The following is a 22496-nucleotide window of genomic DNA, read 5'->3' on the forward strand; positions in this document are numbered from 1 at the left end:
CATCTAGAATTAGCCAAAATTTTGACCAATTCTTGAAAGTTTTCCACTAAGATATGGTCAAAATTTTCACCAATAATGAAAAACTAGGCTCGAAAGAAATATAATATTTCTAACCAAAGTGTTGCTCAAAGTTTCAACAAACATGAGGTTTGGTTGAAATTTTGACGAGAAAAATTGCGACATAGTACTTGGTTGCACTTTTGACTAACATGGGTTAAAATTTAGTAGTGATAAGGATCAAGTGTTGTGTGATATTGTAGACATGATTAGTTATTACAAATTTCTTGGTAGACCTTGGTGGTATGATTGGTGGGTTATGCATGGTTGTGTTAGTAATGAGATTACTATTGAGAAAGGTGGCAGGAAGCATTCCTTAATTCCTTTGGAGAATGAAGAACTTTGTAGAAGGAACCTAAGTATTGGAAACCAAGTTGAGTTGAAGGATTTTTAGAGGATTAGAGATTAGTGTGGAGAGAAAATTTGTGGCATGTTGATGATGAATGTGCAGAAGTAGAAATGGAACAAGAGAAAGAGTGCAAGTTGAAGGATTGGAGGACATGTATGTGAAGAACCAATTTGGGATTTATTACTTCGATCTTAGAAGATGTCCTTCTAGCTACTAAGAGTTCGTATTTTTCCACTTGGGGTGTCTAATGTAGGATAATCCTAGGGTAGTTGGCAATCGTGCATGGTGGAGTAGTTTCACCTTGAAGTTAGAGAACTAGGTTAGAGAAGAACTCATGCTCAATCATTATTCTACAATTCTTGGGTGTAGTGTTGGTTAAGGTTATTGGTCATTGAAGGAGCTCAACATATACTATTTCTCAACGTATACTATGTTGCAAAAGATATTCTTGTAGGATCTTTATAGTGCTTGTCTTCTGGTTCCTGATGCTCAACAGTTTGGGCTTGTCCAAAAAAGTTCTTGTAGATTTAATCCATCATCTTGGAGCATTTAATGCATGTGACATGCAGTCATGATGTAGAATGACTATGGGAGCTTATGTTGACCTATGTAGGTCTCGGTTATTTGTCCTAGGAATATTTAATGAGTGTGGTAAGCCTTCTAAGGTATTTGGTATTTAATATCTATTGTAGGTGAACTTATGGCTTAAATAGGTATTTAATATAAGGATTTATTTAATTTATAACTTTCTATGTCAACTCTTGGCTTAGTTAGGTATAAGTAGAGGGTCTTGTGGAGTTTTTAATAATTTTCATTCAACATTGAGAAGAACGAATAGTTGAGAGGAGTAAGACATATTAGAGGTAGTAGCTAAGTGTGGGTTTAAGAAGGTTGCTTGGTGTCTTATGAGCACAAGTTTGGATTTTTCTTGGAGTTTTTATCAGACTGTGGTTCTTGACTAGCTAGTAATTAGATCTTGTGAGTGTAGAATTGCTATTGTAATTACTTATGTATTTGGTCGTAACCTAGAAGGTCTTGCAATCGGACATCTTGAATGAAAATCTTATGATTCTATTATAATTAGTGTTATTCTAGATCTAAATCTCTGCATTAATGTTCATATTTTGTTGTTTGGTTATTTGCTTGGGGCTAAGAAATCTCTTCTAGTGATTCTTTTGCCTTGTATTGCATCATAAACTCTAGCAACAATATAAATAAGACCATCAACTTCTTTAATCATGTAAGAATCACTGAAAGGCAATATAAAGTGAAGGTTTAGGTTTGGGCGTGGGAAAAATTGAAGTCATCTATAATTCTTAGTAAAAGGTGCAAAAGATTTATTTTTATATTAACCTTTTCATCAAAAGATATAGCACTTGAATCAATCAGGTCTTGAATAGCATCCTTTAAAGCATGACACTTTTGAGTGTCATGGACAAATTAATGATGATATTGATAGAAATAATTTTGACCAAATGACTTAGACATTGGTTTTCTAATGTCAATGTACCATTAATGAACTTTGACATCACTAAATGTAAAGTGTGAGATAAAGATGACATTTATGATATGAATGATACAAAGAGGAGAACATAGCCATACTTTTAGATGTAGTATCTACTTGACCATCTCGTATATTTGCTGTGTATTTATTTTATTCTTTATTGTCTTGTTTATTTTGATGTTTATTGTCTTATTTATTTCCATGATGCACTATAACACGTATATAAAATGTTGATGGTAGTAAAATGTGTAAGTATGCTCAGTCTTGTTGAAGTTTCAACGAGCTGACTGTAACCTTGCTGTTGTATGTCAATGTCTATATGATTTACCTATATTATGATTTACATTGATGTTTAGTAATTTATAGAAAACTTACCAATCTTAATATATATATATATATAGAACTACAACAATATTCAATAAATTAATGCACACCTACGATATACATCTCAATGCATTCCTTTATATAAATTTGAATTTAACTGACACAAATTTACCCATTATCAAGAATTGTTAGGGACATTATAAAGAATAAATCACCAAATAAGAAATATTTAATTTGAAGAGCTGATAAGAAACTAAAATGAAGATCATTAAATTCTATCATATGTAGATGAGGATGGAAAGTTTTCTCAGCAGTGAATTCATATTATTTGGAATCGTTGCACATGAAGGAAAACAAAGACAAGAACACGAACAGAAACACTTGAGTTTAACTATCCTACTTAGTGGTCGATGCCTTATTAGATGGAGGAGTTACAAGAAAAGAATGGAATGCGAGGAAAGATGTTCCTCTGGGAGGAGCTTATTTTGATTTGTCTTCACTGCTAACATAATGGTAGTTCACATCCTATAGGAGCTTCCATACATTGGATAACATGCATATGATGGAGATGGCTGAAAAGGCTGACAAGGTTGTGGATGGCAATTAGACGGAGAAGGTTGACAGGTGCATGAAGAAAGACATGATGTTAAAGCCATAAGGGCTTTCTCAAGTATATCTTGGTTTTTAGTCATCTTAATCACCGCCTTTGCAACAGCCTTAGAAATCTCACCCTCTGGACATTCCTCCTCAGCATTATCGTCAGGCGTACAAAGGCAGAAGATGTCAACGTCTTTCCTAAACGGAGGGCAATCGAATCTTGCAAGCATTTCCTTTATCAGTGTAAGCAACTGCCTTTGATTCTCAGTCAGCGTCTGTCAATCTCTCTTCTCATGCTTTTTGTCATTCTTTTTGTCAGTGATAACATGAACCATATTTCCCGCTTTGGCTCTTTACAACTGTATACAGAATATCGTCAGTGAGCGCTACGTGCAAATCATAATAATACAAAACTGGACTAGATAATGACTGTAGAAAGAAGCGAAGACATTAATTCTAGATAAAGTAAAATGCATATCAGAACCACCTTCTCCTGCTCCACACAGTGCACAGAGGCTCTCCTAGGGAGTTCAAGGCTGACGAACACTTAGCATGTAATGCAGAGCTATATACACAGTGAATGTTCAGAGTAAGGAAAGTCAGCAATAAGTGAATGCTGCCTCTTCCCACGGCACGGTTAGTCGCAAGTGCAGCCGGCGCCGTCTATGCAGCCGGCGGACTCTGGGTGCCTCATAGCATGGTGGCTCATGAAGTTGTAAACATATACACTTACATTAAATTCTTATTTTACCTTGTTGTGACTACCAAGATTCCGAATCTCCGGGATTCTAGTAATTGTGTAAAGTGAGTGCTAAATGCTATCACGCTCCCTACCAGACTGTACCGTACTATGAGATATAAATATCCCTATCCCTTGCCACTACTGGATCCACCGGTCATCCACTAGATCCACCTTCTATGAATATAGATTTTAGCGCATGTTTAATTATTATTCAATAAAATTATAATCTCTTGATAATTGATTGTTCTTATTCTATACACTACTTAAACCATGGCTATTTACTTATTTTATACATTGCACCTATCCGAGTAAGTCACTCAATCCAAGGAGATTCTTATGAGACTTCTTCACTTGGTCCGAACCAATTCAGTGTGAAATCAGCAGCTGATATTTTTGACTTCTTCATTTGGTCCTAACCACTTCAGTGTGAAATCAGCAGCAGATTTTTTGGTTGGGGAAGCTTGGAAGAGTCTCTTTTCCATTGTGAAGAGCTCTACTTTATTATGGTAAATTTTCTTGGAACTTAGAGTTGGTTTGGTTTGTGGAAGATGACAGTAATGACATTTTAATAATATGGATTTGAAAAATTTTGTTTCTAAATTTGCAAAATGGAATTATAATACCAAGCTTATAATTTTGTCTCAAAACAAGGTTATCAAACTTCTTACTAGCAACTAGAAATTGAAAATCAAAACCTTGTTACGCTGATGAGTGTAACAAATATGGATTGGACTATTCTTGGAGTGTTCTTGCAAATAAAAGATTACACTTAAGAATGTATCTTCTCAATCATCATTCGAGTGAAATAAATTGTTCAATTAAAATCCCAAAAATAGGAATGAAGATTTGCAAAACCTTGATTTGTCTAAATCTAGATTTTTAGAGATGTCAATTTTTACAATTCCATGAACCAAATAGACACTAAGGGCCTGTTTGGCAACAAGAATACAAGCATAATAGGCATATGTAAATTCTTAAAATTTTGAATTCTTCATTTGGATGCACCAAATTAGAATTGGAATAAGAAATAAAATAGGAATACACATTCCAATTTTGGCCCAAAAATGAGTTTTTGCAATTCCACCTAAATAGGTGGAATTGGAATATGCATTCCTATTCCAGTTTTATTTATTTTAGAAAACATAAATTTCTGGGTCTGCAAATTCCCCATCAAATTTTAGTTGAACCAAATAGAGAATAGGAATATGTAACCCCATTTTCTATTCCAAAATAGCTATTCCTATTCCCCTATTCTTATTCCCATAGCCAAACGGGCCCTTAGGGAACATTTGGTTGTTGGCATAGGAATAGGAAATAAGGAATATGTTTTCTATTTTTTGTTTGGTGCACCAATTGGAATAGGGAATAAGAATAAATATTCCAATTTTACCCCTAAAATGAGTTTATGCTTATTCCAAAGTAGCTTTTATTGGAATAATCATTCCTATTCACAATAGCCACTCCTATTCTAAATTTTTTGAGTTTATTATTTTTGAATTTGAAATCCATATTACAGTTTTCAGAATTTGTTTGGGATCATTTAATTCTCCAAGAATTTACAATGAGAATAGGCATTACTTCCATTTGGTTGGGCATTTTTGGAATTTGAATACCAACTACAATTGGAAGCTTGTGAATCAGACACTTTCTAAGAAAAAATAAACACTAAGAAAATTACCCACATTCCTACCCTAAGAACCTTGATTCTCTCCAATAATCTTTTACTAGGAACTTTCCCTATTGTATTTCTAAATGCAAGAACTTCCAAGTAGTGGATGTTTATTGCCTCATAGTCCAAATCCTTGAAAATTTTGAATGGCTATACTACTTGAAGCTATCAAAATTGTTCAAGAGTAGGCTCCATGGATTTATTCCTACTTCCATAGCCAAGTTCCTAATCTTGAACCACTTAAGCTTTTTGATATTGCAATTAGGATTTTAACTACAAAATTTTTGAGTCAAACTCATTAACTCTCTGTGTGTGTGTGTGTGTGTGTGTACTACCTAACCTCCTTTCCCCTTGATCTTGATGGGTCCATCCATATTTCCTAGTAAGTAAGAGCCCTACCTAACATCATCAATCCTTCTATCTCTCTCTATTGTTGGCGTCTATAGTCCACAAATGAGATAGTAGGCCATACAACTCTATTGGGGGATCCAACAATAGGGTCTCATTCATATTATGTACTAAGCTACAGTCTAGATAATTTTTGTGAGTTCATTGCCAATGGTCTCAAGCCTATTAGTTCTCAATTCTACACCTAGACTTGAAGGATGGATGGTTGAAGGGGAGGTAAGAACCACACTGGAATTTAGTTATTAGATCAAGGTATTTTCACTACATTGTTTGTACCCCACTTTTTTGGGGTCACCTTCTGACCATAAATAACAAACCATAATTAAGACAACTAACATAGCCTACTCCACACACACACACACACAAACACACATCTATGTGTGTGTCCATACATACATACATACATACATACATACATAAATACATACATACATATATATATATATATACATACATACATACATACACATACATACATCTATATATATGTATGTATGTATGTATGTATTTATGTATGTATGTATGTTATTATGTATGTATGCACACACACACACACACACACAGGATCACTTATAGGGGCCCTCCCGATTGATTGATCCCACTAGCTAACCTCCTCCCCCTTGATCTTGGGGGTCCATCCATATTTCCTATTAAGTAAGAGCCCTAACTAACATCACCAATCCTTCTATCTCTCTCTACCGTTGGGGCCTATAGTCCAAAATTAAGATAGTAGGCCCTACAATACCATGGGGGGATCCAACAAAAGGTCTCATTCATATTACATATTAAGTTGCATTCTATATTATTGGTATGAGTTCATTTTTGATAGTATGAGGCCTATCAATTCTCAATTCTACAACTAGAGTTGAAGGATAGATGGTTGAAAGGAAGGTCAGAATGATACTGAAATTTAGACATTGGATCGAGGTATTTTCTCTACCCTATTTGAACCCCACTTTTTCAAGGTCACCTTTTGACCTTAAATAACAAAACCATAATTAAGATGACTAACTTAGCTTACTCTACACACACACATAGAGAGATGTGTGTGTGTGTGTGTGTGTGTGTGTGTGTGTGTGTGTGTGTGTGTGTGTGTGTGTGTGTTTGTGTGTGTGTGTGCATATTTAAATGTCTACACACACACACACACACACACACACACACACACACACATAGATATACACATATACATACATATATATATATATATATATATATATATACATATATGTATATATATATATGTGTATGTATATATATATATATGTATATGTATATATATATATATATGTATATATATATATATATATACATATATGTATATATATATATATATATATATATATATATATATATATATATATATATACATACATACATACATACATACATACATACATACATACATATATATATATATATATATAATTTTATTTTTTGAAGTGAAGCTCTAAGGATTGTGAGTAGAACATAATCATTACTAAAATGTTTCTCCATAATGTGATGGAAAAAACATAAAATAACAACATTAATATATATGGAAAAGTGCATGCATATATGCTAGAAGTAGAAACATGACTAATATTATCCAACAAGTTCATACCAAGGACTATATTACAATATATATGTTTTATCCCACATTCATTACTATAGATCATGGATTACATAGTCTTTATGGGGCTTTTGAATTGTAGGTTTTTACATTTAAATACATCATATGGTACAATATACACCAATATTGTTCAATCCAAAGGGTTCCAAGAAGATGATGAAGATAAGCTATCATCAAAAGTCCAAGAAGCTACAAGGTAATTACCCAAACTTAGTGGAAAAATGTAGACTACCCAACCATGTCGACCTTAATCCATCCCATGAGCTAGGAGATGAATCCCCAAACCCAAACATATGAAATAAATAATGGGCTCCAAAATAAAACACCTCTAGAGGTTAGAAATGCTATAATTCAAGAAGAAGAACACATAAATCCAATATGGTTCCCAAAAAATGATCTCATGAGAAATATTTAGTATCAAGAAAAGGATACAAGATGCAAAAAAAAAATCCTATATGACAGGCAAGGATAAAAAGAAACTAAGGCGATCCTAGGATACAAACTAAAGGGTGTCACATTGCTAGATCAATATCCATGGATGGAAAGGGAAATAGTTCAACAACCCTTGGGTGGACATGCTTTCTCTAACCACCCTCATAAAAAGAGCTTGCATTCTCTAGGCATGGGAGAGCCATCCTACTCTTTAATTAATTTGATAGCTTAGGCCAATTAATAAATTAAATTAAGTTTACATTTGATTAAAAGTCTAGAAGCAAAAACACCATAGTTACTATCTGAAAAGTTCATACAAAGGACTACATTACAATCTATATGCTTTATCCCAAATTCATTAAAATGGATCATGAATTGCATAGTATTTAAGGAGTAAAAATGCCATAGTTATTATCTGACAAGTCCATAAAAAGGACTATATTACAATGTATATATTTTATCCTACATTCATTACTATGCATCATTAATTACATAGTCTTTATGTGGCATTTTGATTACAAGTTTTTACAATTTCCATATTTTAATACATCATATGGTACAATATACACCTTAGTTCTCCAATCCAAGGGGTTCTAGGAAGACAAGGAAGGAAAACTATCATGAGAAGTCCAAGGAACCATGAGCTAAATGCCCAGCCTCAATGGAAAAATGCTCACAACCCAGCCATATGGACCTTATGATCCACTCCTCAAGGTAGGATATGAATCCCTAGACCCACACATATGGAATAAAAGTGGGATCCAAAATAAAACAACTCTAGAGGTCACAAATACTATCAATCAAGAAGATAAACTCGTAAATCCAATAGGGTTAAAAATAAATGATTGAATGAGAAATATTTAATATCAAGAGAAGGATATATATGAGATGTGTAACAAAATCTCCTATACCATTGGCAAGGATAAAATAAAACTGAGGTTATCCTAGGTTACAAACTAAATGGTGTCACACTACTAGATCAACATCCCATGGATGGATAAGCTAATAGCTCAACTCCCCTTCGATGGACATGCCTTCTCTACCCACTCTCATAAAAAGAACATGCATTCTCTAAGCATTGGAGAGACGCATTAGTCTTTAATTAATTTAATAACCCAACCTAATTAATTTAACATTAAGTTTTGACATGGTTAAAATTGTAACATTGGGTTACCTAGGACTAAACACTTTGGGCTCCAGCCCCCAATACAACCCAGCCATCAACTTTGTTCCTAGAAATCCACCCCAAAATTATCAACAATAGATGTAGTATAGTTACAAAAGAATCATGGCAAAATAGGCTCCCAAAACTATAAATGCGGTAGTGTTCTAAAGGAGAATAATATGGAACATCAATAAACTAAAACTAAAGTGAACATTATGGTGCATTGTAGAAGACCAAGTCTCAAAGATTCCCATAAAATTTTCTAAGACAAGGATCAGACAAAACAATAAAGAATCTTAAATATAGAACCTTAAAACCCACTTACCTCTGGTAACCAAGGATGAAGTCAACCTAAAAAAACTCCTTATTAAGAGCATGCAAGGAATCAGAGGTACTCCAAATAGATACATGGGGAATCAAGAATAAAAAATAAAATAAAGATTTAAATAGATCTCAAGTCCATGCACAATAGAGTATGTGTTTGTTCCATGAGACTATATGATTTATATTAAAATATTCCCCCTATACAACAATATTATGGGTGTTACTAGTCTAAGTTTTCTTTAATTTTAGTTGCATCAATTTTATTTTTATTTTGTTTTACTATTAAATTATCCCTTATTCACATAATTTCCTAACCACAATCTACTAGATAGTCTTAAGGTAAGCTAATTATATATTCACTACAAAATTTCCCCAGCATTTTAAGACATATCTAATTGGAATACACTCTTATTACCAAAATCAAAACATTTGAGAAGCTTAATTATTCAAATTTTAATATTATTAAATAAGTGTACAACTAATATAGAACATAATGAAAAAATATGATTTAAATGGAAGTTACTAGATTAAATACACATTTGACACTATTAAAGTGATATACTTGTTATTCTAAACAATATTATCCTCTTAATAACTTAACATAATAATTCTTTATTTTGAAACCAAAAATCTGAACTACACAATATTTAAATTTATAAATGTATCCTCTTGGCTGGAAAGAAAACTTACTCCAAAATGTATGAGGACCTACTGAAACTTTCCCAAGCTCACAACCCATTCCCGTCTTCAATCTAGCACTCTCTTTTCTACACTAAATGCTCGCTATGCGCTTAAACCGCCTCTTCAAACTTGTTTGGTATGAGAGCCTTAATTCTTTCTCCTAATCTGTCCAGATCTTTCCTTATGCGCCACTACCTTGTCTCTAGAACTTATTACTCCTCTTCAAATCTGTACTATCCAATTGCCCTCTTTCAACGTGAACAATACATGCATGTAATCTGCACATTTTCCCAAAATTAGTTCAAAACGAACACCATCATGATGCCCAATAGCTAGTTTCATATCCTCTCTTAATCTTGACTTGCAGCTCTCTTTTCCATATCAAATAAAGTTCCCCCTTTCTTCAACAGATCGGCCCTGAAACCTTTCCCAAAACCACATCCTTTCCTTACCAAAACTGCCCTTATATCATTGCTTGTACCTTTGCATTTCGGCCTATTGTTTATTTTCCAAATAATAACCTTCTTATAATAATAATAATAATAGGGGAAAAAAAAAAAAACAACTTTTCCTCGATCCACAAAAAAAAATGAAGTTTCTAAGAATTATATATGGAAAAGCATTTCCAGTATTTCCAATGTTGCCCAAAACGACTCAACCCGTAATGCTGAAAATAAATTCATATTTGAATTTTGTTTTAAAGTTAGTTACATACTATTTTCTTGTACATTGGATGATGATAATAATATCAGAGAGAAGAATCAATTCAATTTTAAATTTCAATTATCACACAAAAATTAAATCAAATAGTATTATGTTTAATATTGTGTCATAATAGGCAAGAGCTTACAACATGATGGTAAATTGTGAGCCTCTTTTTTGGGAGGTCTTGGGTTCAACTCTACACAAGCTTAATAAATAATAGAGATTAATCACATCACATAATAATGAATCTTGGCTTCGGCCTCTTACCAATCAAAAATAAAAATAAAAAAAATATTGTGCCATAATGATATAAATAGAACAATAATCTTTCATTACTAGTATTAAATATATCTACTAACTCTATTATAAATGTTGTACTTTGAAATAATATGTTTATCATTATTGTGACTAATTTAATATACATGTTTGATCATACTATAATTAATGTTATTGCAATCATTAATCTTTAATCAAATCTATTTAATTGTGTAAGATAATGTCATTAATAATAATTTAACTATTATCATTAATAATGATAATGCTAGTATTGTGTTCCTTTGTTTTAATGATACTCTCCTTTATACTAGGGTGAGATAAATATCTATTCAACCAACATAATTTCTTCCCTTTAAGATACATATGTAAAAAGCCATAATATCCCTATTCACATTATTCTGAAGACGGTGATGTTGCAAGCTCATTTCGATAAATATATTGATAAATTTAGTATAATTGCTACTTCCTTGAGATTTTCTTAATGTATTTTGTACTTCATTATTTGTCTTATTAATATCATTGTTTCATTGTCTTGTACATGTCGCTCATAATTCACTCGTTTTCTTATGATAGGGAGCAAGAAGGCAAAATGACAAGTGAAACCTCAAAATACCAACAATACCATTAATTAATGTAAAAGACATAGAGCCAAAAATAATACCAAATCAAAACAAGGGTAACCACTAACTTTTGATCAAGGGAAGACATTGTGAATCCGACCAATATGGGGAAGTGTGTCTATTAGCTACAACTACATCACAAGTTGAAACAATACATATACATATAAAAATATGTAAATCAAATGATAGTATAAACATATAGTCATCTTCCTTGTGTTTACTATTGTCAATACATGATATATATAAGAAAATTGTATATTGAAAGAAACAAATCAACATCTATATCGAAACATATGATTATTAAATTTAACACAACAATGTCCTCGAGAAAATAAGAGATTCACAACATCAACTCCCATTTACAATTGCAAAAATAGCTAATTAACTCCAATTTATGCCAAACTTCATAATTACTTACATATCTAGAATCTACATTATGAAACCATTATAATAGTGATAGAAATATCTCTATGGTTATCATGTAACATCCAACCTTAAAAAGTCATGGAAATTCAACTAATCCTCATCCATAAAAGTATAGGTAAATAATATAATCTTATCATAATGTCATCTAACCATAAAGAGAATAGTCATCTAGTATAAGAAAACCCCATCATGTAAAAATAAATAATATGTCTAGTGTCATAAATATAAGTATCATATAGTGTCTACATCACCTAAATAGCTATCTAAATAATTGTGTCAAAAAGGAGGTACACTACATCCTTCCCCCTAAGAGTGGGCTTACTCCTAGAAGACCTAAAATAGATATGGATATAACTCTCTCATCTATGAAGCCTCATCTCAACTAGGTGGGTTCTCATTGGACCCTTATCTAGTTGATGGATTGACCCCTAAGGATCAAATCCTTTCATTAAAGTATGGATATAGGGTTTGTGCCAATTGCCAATCCTTGACTTGAAAAGTAGTCCAATGAAATACATATGTAATGTTAGAGGGATATCATCTAAGAAGTGATACATTAAGAATAACATGAATAAATGACAAACTGAGTGGCAAGGCAAGATGGTGGGAAACACAAGAAATATGCTCAAGAACATCAGAGGCCATACAAAGAGAGGCAAAAAATAAGAACCCTTTCCAAAGTGGATTGGGCTCTTTAGATGTCGTACTCTAAAAAATACTATATCTCCCACTATAAGGTTTTGATCAAATTGATGAACATCGATATATTTCTTCTACTGATAATATGTTACAACCAAATTCTCAAGAATCCATCACCTATTGCTCCATGTCTTGAAGCATATCGAAACCCAAAAGTACACAATCCTCTAGATTCTCCCAACTTAAGCATGTATGACAAGGATGATTGTATAGGGTATGGAAAGGTGTCATACCTATAGAGTTTTGTAGCCATTATTATAAGGAAACTCCACAAGGTACATATGCATCATGTCCTTTAAGACTAGATTAACCCTCTCTTTTTGTCTATCTATCTCATGATGGTATGATGAATCAAAGTTTAGTTGTGTCCCTAGTGTTTATTGAAGAGAAATAAAAAAATGTGAGGTCGATATAAAATCTCTATCTAAGGTGATCTTCCTAAGAATACCATGTAGGCTTATTATATCCTTCGTGAATGTTTGAGAAATGGTAGAAGTTGTGTAGGAGGATCACAAAGATACGAAGTGTGTCACTTTAGTCATTTGATCTATAGTGACAATAATAACCTTATCTCTTCATGAAGAAACTGGTGGAGAAACAATGAGGTCCACTGATATGATATCACATTTCCTTTGAGAAATATGATTGTGTTGTAGAAGTCATGTTGGATGTTAATGCTCAACTTTAAATCTCTAACACTCCAAATAATATGCAACAAATTTTGCAATATCTCTCTTCATCCTAGACCAATGTTGGAGTTGTCAAACATTTTCATATATCTTCTTCAATCTAGGATGTGTAGAATGTGGTGCCCAATTAGCCTCTAACATGATCAAGGTATGCAACCCATCTATTGGAGGAGCATAAATACTACCTAAATGATGCCATAGAGCATCCTCGTCTCAAGTGAAACTTGAATATCTTCCCTCTAAGGGTCTCCTTACATTAGTCTCTACCTTTACTTCTCAGTACCATCTATAAGAAGTGCCTTAATGATACACCTCCTCAAATCAATGCTAAGTTTGGGAAGTAAAATTGTATGTCTTCTCGTACTTAGTGCATTTGTAAAGACATTTTCTTTCTCTTTTGTGTACTTCACTTCAAATTCACACTCACATAAGAACTCCATCCATCTCCATTATCTAGTATTCAAATTTGTTTGAGTGAAGATATCCAACAAGTTACTATGATCACTATGATAGTCAGATCGATGCCTAAAAAGAAAATGTTTTCATCTTTGGAGTGCATATACTATTGAAACAAGCTCCAAGTCATGTGTTGGGTAATTGAAATCATGTTTCCTGAGTTTCTTGGACTTATATGCAATCACAACACCATGTTCCATGAGTATTTCATAAATACCCTGAAAGGATGCATTTGTAAATACTACAAAATCACTTCCTAAATCATTTACTACCAAAATAAGAGCACTAGTGAACCTCTCTTTTAGAGTTTTGAATGCATCCTCACACTTCTCTAACCATATGAATTTATTTACCTTTCTCTATAGGGAAGTGATAGAATGACCTACCACTAAGAAATATTGTACAAATCAATGATAATACCATGCTAAACCCATGAAACTATGAACTTCTTCAACATTTGTGGGTGTGGGAAAGTATCTATTATATCCTGAACCTTAGAAGGGTTAACCGAGACACCCTTACTAAAAATCACATGTTCTAAGTACTTGGTCTTAGTTTGGAAGAACTTTTCATTTGAAAAATTGGCATAAATTTGATTATCTCATAAGCACTACAAAACCTGCCTTAGATGCACAACATGCTCTTGAATAGTCATTGAGTAGACCAAAATAACATCAAGATAAATAATGAAAAGGTAATCCATGTATGTTTGAAAGACTCCATTCATTAGGCTTATAAAAAATAGAAGGTGCATTGATAAAGCCAACTGGAACCACTATAAAATAATAATGTTCATACCTAGTACAAATAGAAGTCCAAAGAATATATGCCTCATGAATCAATAGTTGATGGTATCTAGATTTAAGATCAATTTTGACAAAAACCTTGGCTCCCTTAAGCTGATTGAATAAGTCATCGATTCTAGGAAGAGGATATTAGTTCCTTATAGTCAAATTATTTCAAGTGTCTATGATTATTGCACAATCAAAGAGAACAATCCTTGTTCTTAAAAAAATTGATAGGAGCTCCTCAATGGGAAATATTAGATCTTATGAATCCATTTTGCAAGAATTCCTCTAATTGAAGCTTCATCTCTCTCAACTCCTTAGTTGTCATCCTATATGGTGCCTTGAAGATGGGCTTTGCTCTAGGAATAATCTCTAGATGAAAGTCAATCTCATGTTTTAGTGAAATACCTAAAATATCTATAGAAAAACTATCAACATATACCTAGAGAAAAGGATGACTATCTAGGGTAGCCTCCCCACTATATCCCTCATCTAGCTCATCAATAGTTACTACAAAGAGTTAGCATCCATGTTGCATACATCACTTCAATTGCATTAATGTGATCATACAGTAAAAGGTAGGCCTTTGAATACTAATGATCTCCAAGTCAAACCCAAAATAATATAAACATAAAAACCTCTTGAGATGAGAATAAATTTTGGCTCCATGTAAATCAAACCAATTCATCCCCATAACAGTAACATAGGATTCTAAGGGATTAACCCATAGATCAATAACAGTGACAAAACTACCTAGTCCTAAAGAAAAAGAATAGAAAAAAGAGTTTACAAGTACTTTGGCACTTGAGGCTAAGTCTACTTTCCACCTATTAGCATTCTTTTCCATGACCTTGCCACAATGTTCTACTAATGATGGAGAAGAAAATGAATCTATAGAACCTAAATCAAATGATAAATAAGTAGGAACATCAACACATGTGCATGCACATGCATGCACATGTGCATGCACACACAAACACACACACACACACACACACACACACACACACCCCTACCTACCTACCTACGTATGCACATAGATAGAGACTTGTTGTTTCAACCACAATACCCTAATGCTCCACTTTGTGATGGTCAATAGTTGCAAATACTTGATGAGAGCTCTCCACATCTCCTACACTAGGCTAAAGAAATGCTTGACATTTGACCGGGTCCCTGAATTGACCTATATGGAAAATTAACATCAATGTATCTAGGCTGACCACATTAGAAGTATGATTTTCACTTGTAAATATCTTTTCTTAAAGTTGGTGCAATAGTTTGCTAAATACTTCTTGCATAAAAACTTGAAGTACAATGCAATGTGGGTTAGCTATTGTGTGATCTCTTGTTATGATACTAATTCCTATACTTTCTAGTATTGTCCCCTTAATTGAACTAGGATATATTTCTCTTATAATCCTTAAATTTTTTCTTCTTGATGCTTTTGCCTCACTTAGAGGATGAAGGATGGAATCAAGTATAACCAGTGCCTTCTAATTGAGTACCCAGCTAAGTTGATCCTGAATGATAATTTCCCCCATATCATCCACTTGTATGGCCACAACACTTTTTAGAGCTAGGCTCTCCAATGTCACTAAAGTATTATAAATAGCCTCCCTAATTATCTTCAGGTCAAGGAGTTGTATATATTGAGTGAGTTATACATTAAGGCCTCTAACAAAATGTTACACCAACATAGCCTCATCATGTTGGAATCTTAAATATGGCTTCAAATCCATGAAGTAATGATTATACTAATCTACATATAGGCTATTTTTCTCCAAAGCATGGAATTAATTGATCTATTCATTGTTGCCTCTAGTGATTAGATATGAATCAATCTCAAAATCTCTCAAAGAACCACTTCCATGACATTCTAGAAATATCCAAATACAACATTTTCTCCTCAAAATTCCACCACTTTGATGCAAAGCTTCATAACTATAAAATATAAAATCAATATTTAGTATGTTTCTCATAAGCATGCAGGAGAAACCATATTTCTATGTCTATCAATCAATTCCTGGTTGTGGTATGACCACTCTCACCATGGAATAATGGTGGATTTTTCCTTACTAAATCTTTCATATGACCTACTATCTTGGCATCCTCCTCTCTAACAATGTTACTTTGTGGAGGATTGTGAGACCTCTCTCTCCAAACATGGGACTAATTATTCTGATCTCTATCCTCTCTATTTTGATTTTTATCTGGCCTATTCAAGATCTAGACTAAAACATCTAATGCAGCATGCCCCCCTCAAATTCACCTTGTTAATTCTATCCTATTCATCCCTTCTTCCTTGATTGTGTGAATTATAATTTTTCTCTTAATGTGATTCCTCATATTGAGGTGAAGAGCTATGGCTACTATCATTATCCTTTTCAAGACCTAAACCTCTACCTCAACTTTAGCCTTAGCCTGTACCACATCATCTTCATCTAACAAACATATAGTAAGAGGTATATTTAAATTAGAAATATACAATAAAATAATTACACAACATAATTACTAATGGACAGATAGAGTTTCAAATGTACTACCTATGCTCTAATAATAGATGCAATTCTCCAATTGGAGAAAATAGTAATGAAACATAAAGAAGTGAAATATATATATATATATATATATAAAATGATGGTGAGTAGAATGGCAACCTTCTACTCAATAGTTACTAAAATATTTCCATAGAATATTCCTAAATTAACAAAAAATTAAAACATTAATGGATATGGAAAAATACAAGCATATATTCTAGAAATAAAAACACCATAGTTATTGTCTGACAAGTCCATACAAATGACTATATTACAATGTATATGTCTTAACCCACTCTCATTACTATGGATCATGAATTACATAGTCCTTATGTGACTTTCCAATTACTAGGATTTACAATTTTAGCAACTTAATACATCATATGCTACAATATACACCATTATTCTCCAATCCAATGGCTTTGAAGAAGATGAAGAAGCTAAATTGTCATGAGAATTCCATGGAACTATGAGCTATGTTCCTAACCCAAGTGTAAAAATTCTCACCTCCCAACCATGTGGACCTTACAATCCACCCCCTGAGTTAGGACATGAATCCTTAGACCCACACATATCAAATAAATAAGGGGCTCCAAAATAACATATCCCTAGAGTTGAAAAAAGCTAGAAATTAAGAAGATCAACACATAAATCCAATAGGGTTCAAAATAAATGATCACATGAGAAATATTTAATTTCAAAGAAAGGATACAAGAAGTGTAACAAAATATACTATTTTACTGGTAAGGCCAAAAAGAAACTGATGTGATCCTAGTTTACAAACTAAAGGGTGTCACACTACTAGATAAACATCCCATGGATGGATAGGCCATATTTACCCACCATCATGAAAGGAGCATGAATTCTCTAAGAATGGGAGAGCCATCTTACTCTTTAATTAATTTAATAACCAAGCATAATTAGTTTTACATTAAGTTTCCACTTGGTTAAAACTTTGACATTGGGTTACAGAGGACTATCCCCTTTGGGATCTTGCCCCCAATGCAAGCCAACCTTCATTTTTATTCCTAGAAATTCCTCCAAAAACTATCAACAATAGATACAGTATAGAAAAAAATGAATAGTGCAAAAATAGGTACCCCAAACTATAAATGTGGTAGTGTTCCAAAGGAGACTAATAAGGAACATCAAGAAACTAAACCAAAAGTGAAAATTATGATGCATTCCAAAGGACCAACTCTCAAAGATTCCCATAAAATTTTGTAAGACATGGATCCTATGAAACAATAAAGCATCTTAATTATAGAACATCAAAACCTGCTTGCCTCTAATAATAAATGATTAAAGAAACATAGAAAATTCCTTATAATGAGCATGCAAGGAACCATAAGTACTAGAAATAGATACTTGGAAGAGTCAAGCATAAAAAAAAGATTTAAATAAATTTTAAAGCCATGAACAATAAATTATGTTTTTTTTGAATTAGACTATTTGATTTATAATCAAACAAATTATATTCTCAATACAAAATTTCCCTCACGTTTTTAAGCATATCTAGTTTGAATATACTCTTGTCACCAAAATCATGATACTTAGGAAGCTTAATTATTCAAATCTTAATATTATTAAATAAGTGTACAACTATAGTAGAACATAATGAAAAAATATGATTTAAATGAAAGTTACTGGATTAAATACACATTCCATTCCACACTATTAAAGTGATATACTTGTTATTCTAAACAATATTACCCTGTTAATAACTTACTAGTCTTCAACATTAAACTTTATGTTAAAACAAAAAAAATCTGATCTAAACCATTTGTATTTATAAAATGTATCCTCCTCTCTGGAATGAAAACTAACTTCAAAATTTATGAGGACCTGCTGAAACTTTCCCTAGCTCATCAACCAATTCCCTTCTTCAGTTTACAACTCTCTTTCCCGCACTAAACTCTATCTATGAGCTTAATCCGCCTCTTGAAAATATCTTGGGATGAGAACCTTAATTCCTTCTCTGAATATTTCCAAATATCTCCTTATGCGCTTCTACCTTTTCTCTAGAACTTATTATTCTTCTTCAAATCTGCACTATCCTATTGTCCTCTTTCAAATCTGCACATTTTCCCAACCTGTGTGCCTCACATTAGCCTAAAATGAGCACCATCTTGATGCCCAATAACTAGTTACGTATCCTCTCTTAAGTCTCTTTCTGCAGTTGTCTTTTCAACAGTTCTTCCCAAAAACCTTTCCCAAAACAACACCCTTTCCTTCTCCAAAACTCCCCCCATATCATTGCTCGTACCTTTCCATTTCAGCCTACTGTTTCATTTCAAGGAAATAAATTATAACATTCTTTCCCCAAAAAAATAGCTCTTTTCCTCTAACCAGCAAAACGATGATATTTCTAAAAATTGGTGATCAAACTGTAGATCAGCATTTTCGATTTCCAAAGTTGCCCAAAGCAACTCAATCTGTAATGCTGAAAATAAATTCATATTTAAATTTTGTTTTAAAGTTAGTTATTAACAAATTTCCTGTACTTTGAATGATGATAATATTATCAGAGAGTAGAATCATTTAAATTTTAAAATGTCAGTTATCACACGAAAACAAAATAAAATTGTATTACGTTTAGTATTGTGCCATAATGATATATATAGAACAAAAACCTTCATTATTAGTATTACATATATATCTACCAACTTTATTATAAATGTGGTACTTTCAAATAACATGTATATCAATATTTTTAATAACATACACATTTTTTGGTAGTATAATTAATATATTTTCTATTGTTAATCTTTAATCAAATCCATTTAATTTCCTAAGATAATATCATTAATAATAGTTGAACTAATAACATTAATAAGAATAATGCTAGTAACATGTTCCTTATGATAGTCTCCTTTATACTAGTGTGAGATAAATATATATTTGATTAACATAACTGTTGGAAGTTTAATTGGGAAACTGAGATATTGAGAGGGGGAATCATGATCCCTAAAACTTTTATCCCTCAAAAAAACTTTTTTGTATTCACCATATCGATCATCTCATATCTAGTTTATCCATAACATAACATTAAAAAAAAAAATGTTTTAATAAATAGGTCTAACTATGCCTCACATCCGTGAACTGTAAACATATGACATAAAATATTTGGTAACCTAGAAACCCACCAAGGAAAAGGTAAAATTGGGGTGGGGATGACAACTACAATTCTCACTCTTGCAGTAGCCAAGTTAACCTATTAGGGTTTAAATTTAATCACTTCTGATGATTTATCCTATGAAGGGCTTGCTCTAATAAATATTTTAACATTGTTAGGTCCTACATTGATTAAAGATTTTTACACTTACAATGAAGTAAAGACTTTATTGGAAGATTTACAAAGGTTTGGTAAAACCACTCTATTAAGAGATTTTCCCTGGTTAATTCTATTAAAATTGATTCAGTACTTGACCCTTTTCTCTACACTTACAACTGCTAATTGTAGATCTCGTCCTTCCAAATTCTGATATGATATATCTTTACTTCAAGTCCTTCACTACTTTATTAGGTTGTTGTCTCTTTTCTTCACAACTTTTGCATGCAACATCCAAACACTTAACTCCTTTACTTCGTTCACATAAATCAAACTATCTTCAGTGATAGCTTACTCTGTATATCATCAACATACTATATGTGAAATAGGGTTTGAGTCTTCCTATTTAAAGATATATTTGTAGAGTCTTCTATATGCTTCCCTTTTTACATCTTCATCTGATTGGTTGTTCTTTCCTTATAGGGATCAATGATCTATGTCATAAATATGTAACAACCTCTGTAACAAACTCTTTGATCATTAAATGTCATGTCCATGTCATCTCAAAAAAGTTTCCTAAAAGTTTGTATAATTCCAAACCTTTATGTTCTCTTTGTGTTACTCGACACTCACATTTTCTGATGCTCAGTCATAATTGTTCTTTGCTTTGTTTCTCGACCTCAAATATACTCTCTTGCTTCTATATAACCCTATATCAATGTACTCATTTTGCTTGGTATTCATTATACTCGACTTATACTGAAAGTACTCAATGACCAAAGACTTTCTTGGCTGTAATGAAGCTTGGAATATACATGCTTATTTACAAGTCTTTACATGACTTTGCCTATATAGTGTAGCTTGGTAGTAGTGATGACTAACTAACTCTAGCTTACACATGACTAAGCATTTAACACTAATAGACAATAAGGCTTAGAGATGCCAATAATCTTTTCCTTTGACATTAGTGGCAAAAATACTTTGTCATGATTACATATTTACAATAAAAGAACAAGAGTAGCCCCCCAATCCTATGACTTAGTTCTTACAGAACTTCAAAAAAAAATCTTTTACAATAAGAAACATACTTTACATGATTCAAATCAGTCTGATTGTAGCTTTGTCATACCTTTTTACTATTTTGCCTATCTAAGCCTTGAATCCCTATATCTTTATATATCTTTCCATTCTCACTTGTAACTCATCATTCCCCGTTGATCATTTCATTTCATTTCCCCTTTTTATATCAATCATTAGACCTTGTTATTGACACTTATGTTTGCTACTTTGGTGTTTTTTGTTGGGGCTATGATTGGTGGAATCAAATGATATTTTTCAATGAATGATTTATGAATTTTATTGATCATGGAAAGTGTATGATCTAATGTGGTTCTCATTGAATTCAAAAAAAGAATCTTCAACTCCAGATTGGCTGCCAAGTCAATTAAGCTTTCACCAATAAAAAGATTATGATATCTTTGCACTAGATTTCTTCTAAAATAATCTCTCCTTGCATAAACTCCAAGTGAGGTATCAATGTTTACTAGATCGAGTTTAATTTATCCCTCATTATTCTATAAGTTATTTGTAGCTTAGGAAACCTCCCTATACAAATAATAATTTTTTGCAATGTATTGAGCTTGATTGATTTGACTATGAGATAGGATGACCTGATTTCTTCATGTCATCTTGAATCCTCTGAATATTTAGCATAAATTAATTTGCAAATCTTGGCACATCAAAAAGTATGTTGTACAAATCTTGTATATTTTTAACAAGTTCTTCTACATTTTGTACAAGTTCCTACAAATCTACTTTTCTAATTGTAGTGACATTAGAAATTATCTCTATGAGTCTCTTTTCAAATTTCTTCTTAGACCATGCAATTAGTTTTCTATTTGCCTCAATATTTTTAGTGTTGATTGTGTCAACAATTTGCATCAACTAAGAGATAATGAAGGCATGTTAATCAATGGTTTGAATATTTAAATCCTCAACAAATATATCCTTGATGTCATTCAACACACATTTCTATTGTTTTTCTTTCCTCATCTCTTCTTTCTTTTTCTTTCTTGCTAGGATGTCTTGCAAGATAAGAGTTTTCTCAAAAGTGACATTGGCTAGATTGAAATGTCCCTTTCTCTGGTTTTATATGATATTTCAAG

The sequence above is a fragment of the Cupressus sempervirens genome, chromosome 11 (assembly GCF_028749045.1).
Source record: "Cupressus sempervirens isolate cs-2001-9-10 chromosome 11, ASM2874904v1, whole genome shotgun sequence".
NCBI classification, from domain to species: domain Eukaryota; kingdom Viridiplantae; phylum Streptophyta; class Pinopsida; order Cupressales; family Cupressaceae; genus Cupressus; species Cupressus sempervirens.